At 41.7% G+C, this 9,989-nt stretch overlaps 3 non-coding genes across 3 annotated transcripts; 2 read left to right on the forward strand and 1 right to left on the reverse strand.

Moving 5' to 3' along the window:
* Positions 1–2,794: 2,794 nt before the first annotated feature.
* On the forward strand, positions 2,795–2,909 carry LOC140286174 (U5 spliceosomal RNA). Its single transcript, XR_011911054.1, has one exon. It is a non-coding gene; the product is annotated as a U5 spliceosomal RNA (small nuclear RNA).
* Positions 2,910–3,216: 307 nt separating this feature from the next.
* Positions 3,217–3,400, forward strand: LOC140286166 (U2 spliceosomal RNA). The gene has a single exon (XR_011911046.1). It is a non-coding gene; the product is annotated as a U2 spliceosomal RNA (small nuclear RNA).
* Positions 3,401–6,639: 3,239 nt separating this feature from the next.
* On the reverse strand, positions 6,640–6,753 carry LOC140286178 (U5 spliceosomal RNA). Its single transcript, XR_011911057.1, has one exon. It is a non-coding gene; the product is annotated as a U5 spliceosomal RNA (small nuclear RNA).
* Between the last annotated feature and the right edge of the window lie 3,236 nt (positions 6,754–9,989).

A 9,989-nucleotide genomic window follows, 5' to 3' on the forward strand; every position in this document is an offset into this window, starting at 1 on the left:
GGTGTATATTCGGGCATACGAACCTGTTCTTACCCGCTTTTTACAAACCATGGTCGGACTTTCACACCTTCTTGTAGCTGAACAACTCCGCTCCCTCTTTTGATTGTGTACAGTCGGGCATACAAACCTGTTCTTACCCGCTTTTTACAAACTATGGTCGGACATTCAAACCTTCTTGTAGCCGAACACATCCACTCCTGCTTTTGATGATGTATGGTTGGGCATTCGCACCTTTTCTTACCCATTTTTCAGTAATTATGGGTGGATATTCACACCTTCTTGCAGCGGAACACCTCCTCTCCCGCTTATGATTATGTGCGGTTTGATATTCGAAAATTTTCTTTCATGTTTTATAGCAATTATTGATGGACATTCATACCTTCTTGAAGCCGAACACATCCACTCCTGCTTTTGATGATGTATGGTTGGGCATTCGAACCTACTTGTTGCCCGTTTTTCATTAATTATGGGTGGACATTCACACCTTGTCGCAGCCAAACACCTCCGCTCCCTGTTTTGATCATGTATGTTTTGACATTCGCACCTTTTCTCACCTGCTTTTTACTATTGTCGGCCAATCACAGCTTCCTCTCCACCATACTTGTATGGTAGGAAATTCTCACCCACTCTCATCCGAAGGCCTCTCCTCCCGCTTTTGTTAATATTTAGTCGGGCATTCGAACCTTTTCTTACCCACTTTTTACAAATTATGGTCGAACATTCACACCTACTTGCAACTGAATACTTCCGCTCCACCTTTTAGTGATGTATGGTTGGCATTTGCACCTTTTGTTACCCTCTTTTTATACTGATTGCTGAAGATTAAGTTGTTCTTTCTCAAACTACAATTTTTTTTTAATTGTTGAAACTTGATTTGAAGTGGATAAATAAGGAGGACAAACAGTTTTAAGTCATGCTGATAGAAGAAATTAATTTTATAGCAAAATCTGTATTTCGTCATATGTCGAGAGATGCTTATTGCTGAAGAAGTTCTTTCTCATTCTACAAAGTACAACGTTGTTTATCGTTGAAACTTGATTAGACATGAATAAATATGAAGGACAAAGCAGTCTTAACTTGGTTTGAGTTAATTAATTCGTTTTATAGGAGAATCCGAATTCGTGCTTATTTTCGGATTCCTGAAGAATGAGTCTGGTTCTTTCTCATAATACAAAGTTTGTTGTTTATTGTTGAAACTTCATCAGAAGTGAAGAAATAAATGAATGCCTATCAACAAATGTGGGATCTAAACTCTACTGCTTCCTCTAAAATAATTTCTTTTCTCAATTCAGAAATGTGTGTGTGTAAGTCACAACACCCGTGACACCAAAACGGCTTTCTTTTCTCTCTTTTCTCTACACTCTGCACTATGAGCACAAACACCAAATCAGAAAGGCTTTTTTCTCTCTTTTCTACATTATGGACTGTGGGGACACAAAACCGCTCTCTCTTTTTTTTTTTGATTGTGTGCCAGGGCGTTGTCTCACGTATTAGATTATGCTTAAGATACGAATGGGTTTATCAGTCACATCAGAATCCATACATACTGATCCTCCCGTAATAAAATGGTCGGATCTTATCAAACACACTTTGTTTCTTGTGACAATCAAGTCAGCGAAACAGCGTATACACGTCAAGACACTGAATCAAGTTTGCCACAAGAACTCATAAGTTTGGCAGTATTGCTCTGCCGTCAGCAATCATACACCCATTTTATTTTCGTGAGACGTGCAGGCACCTGTTCATCTACTGTTCTATCACTATGAATTAGTTTATCTATTATCAATAAGGATACTTCTACAACTACTATCAAAGTATGTCCAGACTTCTTATGTTGTCAGTTGCTGTATATGAATAAGTGGGTAGCTACTGACAAGCATTAAGCATGTCACACAGCCCAAACATATAACATTTCAGGACACACCACACAGTTAAGAACCACAGTGAAGTGTCAAAGCCCAAACATTCAACAGGACACTTACACAACACATTCAAATCAAACAGTCAGACAACATACAAGAACATATACCCCAGCCGGCATTGCTCCCTGCCTATTTTCCTACAGCTCACTATGTGTGCGCACACCTTTATTCACAAACTCTTCAACTTATACTCTTTTACCGAAGCTGCTACAGCTCAATTGGCCGAATACCCTTAGATCCTATTTCGGTGAATTTGACATCTGCCTTACATGTAACAGATTAGCGGTTTAGCAGTTTTAATTTAGTTTGAGTGAAGGAATTCATTTTATAGCAAAATCCGAAATCGTGAAGCACTCATGAAAGTAAGCTTATTCTCGGATTCCTGAAACTTTAGATTTGCTCTTTCTTTTACTGCAAAGTACAACGTTGTTTTTTTTGTTTAAATCTTTCTAGACATGGTAAATATGAACGACAAAGCAGTTTTAACATAGTTTGAGTGAAGGAATTCATTTTATAGATAAAATCCCAAGAGTCTGCTGAGAAAAGAGAGTGAATGCGAAGTAGACTTTAGCACGGCTATGGGAGCGAGCCGAGTGTGGGCTAACCGGGAGAATTGCTTGAAAGAAACGCGACACCGAATGAGCGGTCAGAACAAAGCCTCAATACGGGATTCTCGTGGTGTTTTTGTTGCTGTCTTGTCTTTTGCACAGAGTAAAAGACAAGGCAGCCATCGAATAGGGCCCGATTGTTCCTACTTGGTCAGCCGAGGAGCAAGGGGGGGGGGGCAAGCGTCTCAACCAAGCAAAGCTCACCATGGGGAAGGTGTCTATACCAACTAGCCTGATGCCCTGCTCCCGCAGTGACGGATAATCGTACTCTGGTTTCTCTTCATAACATACAAGTCTTTCGCCTTTTACTAAAGACTTCCGTGGAGAGCAGCACTAATGAGTTGTTTCTATTATTGGCAGGCTTTACCTTTGCGGGTAAAGCCCTTTCTGTCTGTGCAAAAGAAATCTTGCTACTTTGCAGAGTGACTTCTCTGAGTAGAGTCGCCTTACTTGTTGCGACTGTGCCGATGTTCGAAGCTGGAGTGCAAAGTTGTTGCTTGAATGGTGCTTGCTGGAGCATGCGGGAGTGCAAAGTTATACCATTTAAAAGGGCTGAAGAGTGCTCAGTGCAGCGGGTGGGCGGAGGTGCAACGTGACACTCTGGCCACCTATGGCCATAAAAAGAACACTGCTACAAGTGTGCATTGTGCCAGCAAGGGCCCTCGGACCTGAAACAGTGGACAGTTATTGCTTCTCGGCCTTTTGGCTAAGATCAAGTGTAGTATCTGTTCTTATCAGTTTAATATGTCCTCTATACGAGGACAACATATTAAATGGATTTTTAAGAATAGGAGTTGAAAAAGAAGCTTGCTCCGTTCACTCCAAGCCTCGACCCGGTACTGCAGTGCCGCTGGGAATGGTGCGCTCTCCTCTGCTCTTGTGAAAAAGCAAACAGCGGTGCAGGATGGAAGTTTCAGGGAGCCCAAGATGAAACTTTCTTTTAATCTGCTGAGAAAAGAGAGTGAATGCGAAGTGGACTTTAACACGGCTCTGGGAGCGAGCCGAGTGCGGGCTAACCGGGAGAATTGCTTGAAAGAAACGCGACACCGAATGAGTGGTCAGAACAAAGCCTCAATACGGTGTTCCCGTGGTGTTTGTGGCTGCCTTGTCTTTTGCACAGAGTAAAAGACAAGGCAGCCATCGAATAGATTGTTTCTACTTGGTCAGCCGAGGAGCAGGGGGGGGGGGGGGGCAAGCGTCTCAACCAAGCAAAGCTCACCAAGTAGGAACAATCGGGCCCTTTTCGATGGCTGCAACACCTGAAAGAGATATTTATGCGAGACCCGATCAAATGCTTTTTCAAAGTCTAAATTTAAGATGACAAGCCGGGTGTTTCTGTCTCTAGCGTAATCAATGATGTCTCGAATCAGTACGAGGCTGTCGGTGAGTTGTCTCCCTGAGATGGCACAAGCTTGGTGAATTACCTCCTCTAAAACAGAGGACATCCGTGTCGCTAAAACCTTGCTAAAAAGTTTACAGTCAAAGTTTAAAAGTGTGATGGGCCTCCAATTCTTTAGGTCAGTCTTATCATTTTTTTTATAAAGTAGAGTCACTATTCCCACTCTAAAACTGTCAGGCAGTCGGTCGAGTTTTTCAAAATCTTTAAAAACATCTAAAATGTCTGATGATAAAAGGTCCCAATAGGTCAGATAGAATTCTGCAGGAAGCTCGTCTAAACCCGGAGCTCGACTTCTCTTAAAACCTGTTCGGCATTTTTTTTAACTCTAAAGCAGTAAAATTCTGTGTCAAGTGTGCATTCTCTTTTACGGTTTTGTCAACGAATTTTAAGATTTCTGCCGATGTTTCCAAGTGCACTGGTTTCTCTTTGTACATGTTACTATAAAAGGTATGTACAGTTTCAATCATCTCTTGTGTGGATTTTGTTAAAAACCCATCTTCTCTTTTTAGATTTTGAATACACTCCTTTTTATTTATAACTTTCTTTCTTTTTCACCTTCCTCAATTTCCTGCTCCCTGCTTCTTACAAAAATTCCTTTACTCTTTATTTCTGCTAAAACTGACATTTCCTTTTTGACATATTTGATTTCTTCTTTAAAGTCTATGCCACACTGATTTAGTTTAAAGTAGCGCTGTAAGCGTTTATGTAGTCCCATCATACATCTATTCTCTTTCCTTTTTTTACGTTTACCTTGCTGTTTAAAAAAAGTCTGGGTCGTTTCCTTCACCATTTCCCACCATTGTGCATGTGTTTCGTAGAGGTCTTGAAGGGTCTGCCACTCTTTATAACATTCCCTGTACTGACTGACTATGATTTCATCCTCCAACAGGGAACAGTTGAGTTTCCACAGACCACTTCCTACCGTCACACCAGAAGGGGGTGAAAGGGTGCAGGAGAGCATAAGGTGGTCTGAAAAGAAAACAGGGGTTAATCTAACATCAGTGGGTGGGCAATCTCTAGTAAAGAAATAATCAATGCGAGAGGCTCTGGTGCCATCATGACTAAACCAGGTGAAGCCCTCCTCTCTGGGATGCATGGTTTTAAAACAGTCAGTAAGCTTAAAATCCCTGCATATGCCCTGAAGTAAAATCGAAGTCTTATCCACTTTAAAATCTACCCCTGCTCTTTTTCTATCTTTCCTGCTCAAGATACAGTTAAAATCCCCTCCTACAACTAAAGGTACTTGCCCTAGCATGTAAAGCTGTATATCTTCTAAAAGGTCATACCTTTCATTTTTTCCATTGAAACCATAAATATTTAAGAGGTTAAAGTCTTGCCCCATAAAATTCAAGTGTGCTAAAAGTGCCCGTCCGTCTCTCACCACTGTGCTGCCTTTCACCAGAACATGCGGATTTTTAATTAGAATGGCCACACCATCATTTTTATTTTGATTTGAGCCACTCCATATCGATAAATGGGGCCACATTTCCTCCCATTGTCTATGGTTTTTTAAAAAAGGTAGTCCACATTCTTGTATTAAAAACACATCTGATTTTATGGAGTCTAAGAAGGATAAAATACTCTGGGCTCTTGTCTTTGATTTCACACTTCTCACATTTAGTGTTGAGAAGGTGAGAACCATTAAAAGCATAAAGGAAAGTAGGTATGTCATTTTCGTTTTTCTAAGTTATCAAAATTACACACAGGTTATTTCTTGGTAAACTAGCTCTTCCTTCATTTCTTTAGGTGAAAAGTGAGTAGGGTGATCTATATTTCCTTTTCGGACTCTCGGTGTTGGCCTCTGACGCAATGTTGCATTTAACTTTGAGTCCCTGGGGGTTGATTGCAGAGCTGAAGTTAAAAAGGAGACCTCATTTGGTGAGTCGGAGGGGAAGACTCTAGGTTCTTCCACTGAAGAACTGTCTGAAAGGGACCTAACCCTTCCCCTCTTCTCTGATACCACTGGGGAATCAGAGGCTCAGATGCCGTCCTCTTCGGCTGTTGACCTTCGGGGAGGTGAGTATCTTCACTAGACTCACCTGTCTGCTCTTCCTCCTCATTTAGCGTAGCTCCACCCTCTGCCTGTGAATTCTCACAGACTTCAACACTGAGTGGTGAGGCCTCTACAGGCCCCTCCCCTTTTTGCTCCTCACTTCCAATCCAAGCTTTTGGCGGGAAGTTTGAATTTATTGGGTCAACCTCTTCACTTTGTTCACCAACTGCCACCTTTGGTCCTTCTCTTTGTTGGCTTGACTGTGGCTTTACCGTCTTTAATTTGTTGGCAAAAGATTTAGGGCAATCTCTGAAGAGGTGATTTAATTCTCCACAGAGATTACATTTCCTGCCATTTGGACACTCTCCAAAAGTTTGCCCAATTTCTCTGCTCTTCCCACATAACACCTTGGTACAAGCCTCAACCAGGTGCCCATGCTAACCACACTTGCGGCAGAACTTGGGCTGCCCCTGGTAGTGGATGTAACCTCGGTTTTCAAGGTGGCCAGAGTGTCGCCCACCCGCTGCACTGAGCACTCTTCAGCCCTTTTAAATGGTATAACTTTGCACTCCCGCACGCTCCAGCAAGCACCATTCAAGCAACAACTTTGCACTCCAGCTTCGAACATCGGCACAGTCGCAACAAGTAAGGCGACTCTACTCAGAGAAGTCACTCTGCACAGTAAGAAGATTTCTTTTGCACAGGCAGAAAGGGCTTCACCCGCAAAGGTAAAGCCTGCCAAAAATAGAAACAACTCATTAGTGCTGCTCTCCACAGAAATCTTTAGTAAAAGGCAAAAGACTTGTACGTTATGAAGAGAAACCAGAGTACGATTATCCGTCACTGCGGGAGCAGGGCATCAGGCTTGTTGGCATAGCCACCTTCCCCATGGTGAGCTTTGCTTGGTTGAGACGCTTGCTCCCCCCCCCCTTGCTCCTCGGCTGACCAAGTAGGAACAATCGGGCCCTATTCGATGGCTGCCTTGTCTTTTACTCTGTGCAAAAGACAAGGCAGCAACAAAAACACCACGAGAATCCCGTATTGAGGCTTTGTTCTGACCGCTCATTCGGGGTCGCGTTTCTTTCAAGCAATTCTCCTGGTTAGCCCACACTCGGCTCGCTCCCATAGCCGTGTTAAAGTCTACTTCGCATTCACTCTCTTTTCTCAGCACTCTTGGGATTTTATCTATAAAATGAATTCCTTCACTCAAACTATGTGAAAACTGCTTTGTCCTTAATATTTACCATGTCTAGAAAGATTTAAACAAAAAAAACAACGTTGTACTTTGCAGTAAAAGAAAGAGCAAATCTAAAGTTTCAGGAATCCGAGAATAAGCTTACTTTCATGAGTTCTTCACGATTTCGGATTTTGCTATAAAATGAATTCCTTCACTCAAACTAAATTAAAACTGCTAAACCGCTAATCTGTTACATGTAAGGCAGATGTCAAATTCACCGAAATAGGATCTAAGGGTATTCGGCCAATCGAGCTGTAGCAGCTTCGGTAAAAGAGTATAAGTTGAAGAGTTTGTGAATAAAGGTGTGCGCACACATAGTGTGCTGTACGAAAATAGGCAGGGAGCAATGCCGGCTGGGGTATATGTTCTTGTATGTTGTCTGACTGTTTGATTTGAATGTGTCCTGTTGAATGTTACATGTTTGGGCTTTGACACGCTTCACTGTGGTTGTTAACTGTGTGGTGTGTCCTGAAATGTTATATGTTTGGGCTGTGTGACATGCTTAATGCTTGTCAGTAGCTACCCACTTATTCATATATAGCAACTGACAACATAAGAAGTCCGGACATACTTTGATAGTAGTTGTAGAAGTATCCTTATTGATAATAGATCACTAATTCATAGTGATAGAACAGTAGATGAACAGGTGCTTGCACATGTCTCACGAAAATAAAATGGGTGTATGATTGCTGACGGCAGAGCAATACTGCCAAACTTATGAGTTCTTGTGGCAAACTTGATTCAGTGTCTTGACGTGTATACGCTGTTTCGCTGACTTGATTGTCACAAGAAACAAAGTGTGTTTGATAAGATCCGACCATTTTATTACGGGAGGATCAGTATGTATGGATTCTGATGTGACTGATAAACCCATTCGTATCTTAAGCATAATCTAATACGTGAGACAACGCCCTGGCACACGATAAAAAAAAAAAAAGAGAGAGAGCGGTTTTGTGTCCCCACAGTCCATAATGTAGAAAAGAGAGAAAAAAGCCTTTCTGATTTGGTGTGTGTGCTCATAGTGCAGAGTGTAGAGAAAAGAGAGAAAAGAAAGCCGTTTTGGTGTCACGGGTGTTGTGACTTACACACACACATTTCTAAATTGAGAAAGGAAATTATTTTAGAGGAAGCAGTAGAGTTTAGATCCCACATTTGTTGATAGGCATTCATTTATTTCTTCACTTCTGATGAAGTTTCAACAATAAACAACACACTTTGTATTATGAGAAAGAACCAGACTCATTCTTCAGGAATCCGAAAATAAGCTCTATTTTATGAGTTATGCACGAATTCGGATTCTCCTATAAAACGAATTCATTAACTCAAACCAAGTTAAGACTGCTTTGTCCTTCATATTTATTCATGTCTAATCAAGTTTCAACGATAAACAACGTTGTACTTTGTAGAATGAGAAAGAACTTCTTCAGCAATAAGCATCTCTCGACATATGACGAAATACAGATTTTGCTATAAAATTAATTCCTTCTATCAGCCTGACTTAAAACTGTTTGTCCTCCTTATTTATCCACTTCAAATCAAGTTTCAACAATTAAAAAAAAATTGTAGTTTGAGAAAGAACAACTTCATCTTCAGCAATCAGTATAAAAAGAGGTGCAAATGCCAACCATACATACCTAAAAGGTGGAGCGGAAGTATTCAGCTGCAAGTAGGTGTGAATGTTCGACCATAATTTGTAAAAAGCGGGTAAGAAAAGGTTCGAATGCCCGACTATATATTAACAAAAGCGGGAGGAGAGGTCTTCGGATGAGAGTGGGTGAGAATTTCCAACCATAATCTATAAAATACGGTGAAAAAAAATATGTGAATGCCTCATAGAACACTAAAAGCGGAAGTGTTCGGCTGCAAGAAGGTGTGAATGTCCGACTATATTTGGTGAAAAGCAGGTGAAGCAAGGTCTGAATGCCCAACCTTACATCATCAAAAGCGAGATCAGAGGTGTTTGGCTGCAAGAAGTCCATAGTTTGCCAAAAGCGGGTAAGGTGCGAATGACCGACTAAATATCAACAAAAGTGGGGGCGGAGGTCTTCGGATGCAAGTGGGTGTGAATATCCCACCATACAAGTATGGTGGAGAGGAAGCTGTGAATGGCCGACCATAGTAAAAGGCGGGTGAGAGAAGGTGCGAATGTCAAACCATACATAATCAAAACAGGGAGCGGAGGTGTTCTGCTGTAAGAAGGTGTGAATGTCCAACCATAGTTGGTAAAAAAGCGGATAAGAAAAAGTAAAAATACCCGACTGTACACAATCAATAGCGGGAGCGGAGTTGTTCGGCTACTAAAAGGTGTGAAAGTCCGACCATGGTTTGTAAAAAGCGGGTAAGAAAAGGTGCGAATGCCCGACAATGTATGATCAAAAGAGGGAGTGGAGGTTTTCGGCTGCAAGAAGGTCTGAATGTCCAACCATAATTTGTAAAAACCGGGGAAGAAAAGGCTCGAAAGCCCGACTATACACCATCAAAAGTGGGAGCGGAGGTGTTCAGCTGCAAGACGGTCTGAATGTCCATCAATAATTGCTAGAAAACATGAAAGAAAATTTTCGAATATCAAACTGCACATGATCATAAGCGGGAGAGGAGGTGTTCAGCTGCAAGAAGGTGTGAATGTCTACCCATAATTACTGAAAAATGGGTAAGAAAAGGTGCGAATGCCTAACCATACATCATCAAAAGAGGGAGCGGAGGTGTTCCGCTGTAAGACGGTGTGAATGTCCGACCATAGATGGTAAAAAGCGGGTAAGAAAAGGTTAAATTACCCGACTGTACACAATCAAAAGAGGGAGCGGAGTTGTTCAGCTAAGAGAAGGTGTGA

This window comes from Leuresthes tenuis, unplaced genomic scaffold, assembly GCF_036924035.1.
Source record: "Leuresthes tenuis unplaced genomic scaffold, fLeuTen1.0.hap1 SCAF_75, whole genome shotgun sequence".
Taxonomy (NCBI): Eukaryota; Metazoa; Chordata; class Actinopteri; order Atheriniformes; family Atherinopsidae; genus Leuresthes; species Leuresthes tenuis.